The 5,405-nt window shown below is 43.7% G+C and overlaps 1 long non-coding RNA gene across 1 annotated transcript; it reads right to left on the reverse strand.

The window, feature by feature from the left end:
• Positions 1-2,237: 2,237 nt before the first annotated feature.
• LOC137422625 (uncharacterized) lies at positions 2,238-4,506 on the reverse strand. The gene is made up of 3 exons (XR_010983545.2): positions 4,443-4,506; positions 2,747-2,963; positions 2,238-2,610 (listed from the first exon to the last, which is right to left on the reverse strand). It is a non-coding gene; the product is annotated as an uncharacterized LOC137422625 (long non-coding RNA).
• Positions 4,507-5,405: the final 899 nt, after the last annotated feature.

Raw genomic sequence — 5,405 nt, forward strand, 5'->3', positions numbered from 1 at the left:
CTTTCAGCATCTTGCGGTCTGCTCTCGGGCTGAACTTGCTGGGGCGGCCTGGGCGGCCTAACCCCAAGGTACTAAACACAAAATAAGAGAAGTCATAGGCATGTTTGGTGCAGGGATGGAAAAAGGTACAGCTCAAGCTTCCGATTGGTTTAAAAATACCATATATTCGTGTACAGCTGCTGTACATAGAATGCACTTACAGTGAGGGGAATACCCGACAGAAGTGTCCTTCATGGTTGACCCTGATGGTGTTTGACCAGGAGGGGACAGCATGGACAAGGTGAAGGTTATTTGGATGATATAAACTATATAGCACATGATTGCTCCTTGCTATTGAACCAACATGAAAGCGTTGCAAGTTCATTACAAAATACCTTTGTGCTCGACCTAGTCTGCTTTAAAGATCTTTGAAAATTATACACCGGTAGATCATTATGGTGTTCCATTGCTTGAATGGTAATATCACTCTACTGATATACTGATAAACCCTGGTGTTGGGCTAGCGGCTAGGGTGCCGGCTTAGGATCCTAGGATCCTGGGTTCGAATCGCGGTCGATCGCTGAATTAACGCCAGGGGGGTTGACTCAGCCTGTCATCCTTCCGAGGTCGGCAAATTGAGTACCAGTTCACTGGTAATTCCCTGCTTGTCGTTAAAGGCGGCAAAAAGGGTTGGCGTCAGGAAGGGCATCCGGCCGTAAAACATTGCTTCAAAAAGGGGATCAAAAAACAACAACAACCACGGTTCCCGAAAAAGGCCAACCCCCGCTTGCGGGGAAAAATGGCCTCTAAAGGTGGTTATTTTTTTTATTTACTCTACTGATATACATGAATACAAAAACACTCGAGGCAAGAAAAGGGCATTTGGCCCATCAAATGTGTTTTCAACACTAGCATGATCATTTTACATCGATACTTTGTGGGTTAAATACACCAGGTAGGTTGACTCAGCCTGTCATCCTTCCAGGGTCAGCAAAATGAGTACCAGATGACTGGCAATAGAGAGGCATTGCATCAGCGGCAGCCAAGCCCTCAGGAAATGATGTAACCAGCAGCCACAGGCTGCCCGCAAAACACCGGTGGTCTCCTAACCATAATCAGGTAGTAACATTTGCTTTAGGGCACTTACCTAAACAGCTCCTTGTGGTCCATGCCGGAGCCCTAAATGCCATGTGGATTTTGGCATATTGACGAGATTAGGAAGGAAGTCTTCTGACGAGCTAATCTTACTATAATTCACCAAATGTCCATTCGTCTGTCTGTCTGTCTGTCCGTTCGAAGGTACCGTAAAAAACGCTGAACCGATCGCAACGATATTTTGGGTGGATAATCCTGGGATCTCCAAGAGTAAAATAGGCTCTATTGTTTTTCCAATTTCAGCTTTAGTCTCCAGCATTCTCAGGTTTGGACTCCCGCATAACATTCGCGTTCACATAACGTTCATTGTGACGATGTTTTCATTGTGACGATGTTGTTTCCCTGGGTGCCGCACAAACGGCTGCACCGATTGCTGCATGGCTGCACCGATCGGACTCGGTGACCTCGGACAAAGACCTTTTATAAGGACATGGGTTGAATCCCTGCTTGAGAGAATTCCAGCCCCCTCCCCAACATCACAGCCGTTTCTCCAACTTACAATCCCACGAGATATGCGGAAAGGACAACCCAAAACCAATTATCTTCTTTTCGATTCGTATATAAACATCATTAAAAGTAAATAATGACCCCGGCGAAAGTTCAAACGTATATAGCACACGGGTAGTTTATAAGGACACGGATATCCACGGATAGTTTATAAGGACACGGGTTGATTCTCTACATGAGAGAATTCCACATAGCTATTTGGGCGGTGTATACGCTAACAGATCGCTGTCTCCATCGATCTTGCCAAGGCCGTAACAGCTATCGGCTTAAAATCCTTTTAACTGTTGACTTGGTAGTTTTTACAATGAAGGAAACATTACCAATGTTGTTAAAAGTTTGTTTTGTGATTAATTTGTGATTGGAGATATGTTGTTTGGAATGAAAAAAGAGACATCGAGTTCAAGTGAATGACGACATGCCGTGATGGTTTCTACTTTCTGAACGTGAACTTCGCGGATCACCATATACAGATTCGCCACGGACTCACGATCGATGTTTCTATGCGTGAACGTACCTGTTTGTTTGCGACCGGGTACGTTTTTCATGGAAGTCATATACGAACTTGCTGTCCATGTCTGATGTGCGACTGAAGGTGCTACAGGAAGGTGGAATTTATTGGTTTCATGCTTTAGCATTCGCCGTATCTGCATTGCCTGTTTGCTTCTGGCCTCCCAGCCGTGCGTAGCATGGGTACCTCACTAGTGAAGTGGTAATTGCATCTTCACTGGATACTACCATAACCAGCTATCTGGTAAATGAGAGCAAGGGAGGTAGACACCATTGTACAGGAATGTTAAACCAACCAAGACCATAAACTTTTGAACTCACTCATCAACCCAGTCCAACTGCACCATCCCCTTGTTCCTAACCAGGAGGAATTCATCCGTGAGAAGAGAGGAACCCGGACTTTGAGACAAAGACCTCTGTACCACCATTCTGCTTTGCTCATCGTATAAAAACTCCAACTCTCTGTATAAGAGATGGAATAAAGGGAATGGGGGCTGAATGATCTACACCAAGATTATATGCAGCAATATTAAGGGAAAAGATGGAAGCCAAGATGAGAAAAACAACAACCAGACAGCTTAGACCACCTCTCACTGACCTCCCTGCCCCAGAGAGGGAAACCGGCTGTTCAACGAGATGCTTCAGATGTGCTATGCTCCAGGCCGAGTCAGGTGGTCTTGAAGCATGCCTCATAGCCAGAGCAGTCATGGCACATTTAGGTCGGGACGGGCCAGAGCATGGTAACGCCAGCGATCCCGAGGCTTGACAAAGAGCCACCAGGAGATCTTGAGGTATGATACCATCTTGGGGTGATCCTGACAGTTTTGGGGAAGAAGAGAACGAGAGAGTGGCCACATAGTGAGCATGAATGTATCCGAGCTAACCTCGTGTGTCACTTGGGTAATTTCACGTTTGTATCATGTCGTTCATCCACCATATAAAACACAATGTCAGTTTTTGTGTTTGTACAGATGTCTGTCCCCCTTCATAAGGGTAGGTTTTAAAGGCCAATCTTTTAACATGAATGTGTGTTCACTACGGTCTATTTATTTTTGAGGACAAAACAAACTTGAAAAACGTTTTCCATGAAAGAATAATTATGTCTCTTCTTTTGGAATTGTAGACGGTGGCTTGCAAACCGAGCCTCAAGGGCGGTGTACAGAAGCGTTTTTTAAATAACAATAAATACAAGACGCAAGGAGGTGAAATTCAGTGCACGTGATGTGCAAAGCACGCAGAATAAAATTAGTGTTCATTATACCTGTATGACGTCTAATAAATAAAGAAGACATAAGCGCACCTGACACTAGGCCGGGAATTCAGACTTTGGCATGCTCACAAGGCTGCACCGTCGAATAAACTGTTCCAACCAGTCATATTCGATGGGCCTTTTACTAGTATGTAATAAAGACATGATCACCAAACATTATGTTCATGATTAGTTTCTTGATTTGACGGAGGCTACTCATTAGCATTTCAACATGAATGAGCTTTTCTGAAATTTGATATAAACATACATTTTTCTCATGTTTATGCTTTCTGGCCTTTTGGCCTAGAATTACAAACAGTGCAAGACTTGATATCTTCCTAAAGAAGGTCAAGCTCAGAATAGCAGTCAAAGCCTGGTTATTTATTTTAGCTTTAACAACACCGCTTCAGGTCCACTGACTGCTCTCTTTATCAGTGGTCCCGGATCTCGCCAACGTTGTTGACCATTGTAATATCACGGGCCTGGTGAGACACAGGGTTTTGCCAATTATTACAAAATTGACATTGTCAATGCTGCCCTCTAGTCTACCTGTGTGAGGTGAGCGTTGCGGCCACATCCCCATCAGATATCTGCCGACAGAGGGGAGGATTCATTCAGCTCTGAGTATGGAGAAGCACTACCTGCACCTTTTACCTTCATCATCTCTGCACCTTCAAATCCAACTCTCCTTATCTCCGTCGTCATGCCGCTACTGGCAGGGGAGGTGGGTTGGGTAGCTATGGCCAATGCAGAACTGTGATATTACCATCACACTGAGGATGTGGTTCTCTAGCACCTTGTCTATTATGGTTACTAGGCCCAAAGGATAGCCCCGCCTCAGTACGTGAGCAAGTCTATAAGAACTCCGATTATTCCCATGAGTGTGGTGTGGGTACCACAGGTCAGAGTAAATCAAATATGATTACCCATATATGTAGATTTGTACCATGAAGTTGAACATTAATAGATTGTAATGGTTACATTGATTAAATTAAAATTCCTCTCCCCGACCTCTCTCCAAACCTTAAATTATCTCATTCATTACCTCTTTGCTCTTGCTGAGCTCCTTTTCTTCCTGGTTCTCTTCATCTCTACCAGTCCAATTTTGATTGTGTTGAGGGTCTTCTGGCCCCTGCATCCCGCAAATATGAATGTTACTACATCTTTTGTTCACAATGTGCCAAAATAAGTCATCGAAATGCAAATAATAACTAGAACAAGCCATCAAAGATTGCATTCTCTTGCACGGGCTTGTTTTGTGTGGTATTATAGTACCTATTTTATAGACGTACTCACATTCCAATTGTAATACTTCATCAAGGTAGTCGGCCGCAAAAGGATAACATGTAAAAATTGTACTCTACATTGGCAAATTATGCCTCGATAAACAGACAGACAAATAAACAAACAAGAAGACGTCGTGCAGATCACAAAACTTACAAAATCCACCCCTCCCCAAAATAACAAAAGTAGCCATGGATACATCAAATTGTCCATTTCATTAAGATGAAAATTGATGATCTTAATCAAAGCTTGGGTCAATCGCATTTAAATTGATGATTTTCTGATGAAAATTGATGATTTTAGAAGCTTGACCTTGAGTTGACCTTTTCACCTTAAAATAGTTGGTTTCCCAATTCAATGAGGCACTATGCAATTCAATGAGGCACTATGCAATTCAATGAGGCACTATGCAATTCAATGAGGCACTATGCAATTCAATGAGGCACTATGCAATTCAATGAGGCACTATGCAATTCAATGAGGCACTATGCAATTCAATGAGGCACTATGCAATTCAATGAGGCACTATGCAATTCAATGACGCACAATACTGCTCCCCCTCTCTGGGCTGGTGCTCCTGCCTCACCCCTCGCTCGGCTTCATGCTGTTGAAACCAAAGCTTTCAGAATCATTGGAATCTCCTGCGATGAAGCTAACTCCGAGGGCCTTTCACTCACTCACCGCAGGCAGGCTGGTGGTCTTTCTGTCTTCTACCGACTCCTCT

This window comes from Myxine glutinosa, chromosome 2 (assembly GCF_964187855.1).
Source record: "Myxine glutinosa chromosome 2, kmMyxGlut1.1, whole genome shotgun sequence".
Classification (NCBI taxonomy): domain Eukaryota; kingdom Metazoa; phylum Chordata; class Myxini; order Myxiniformes; family Myxinidae; genus Myxine; species Myxine glutinosa.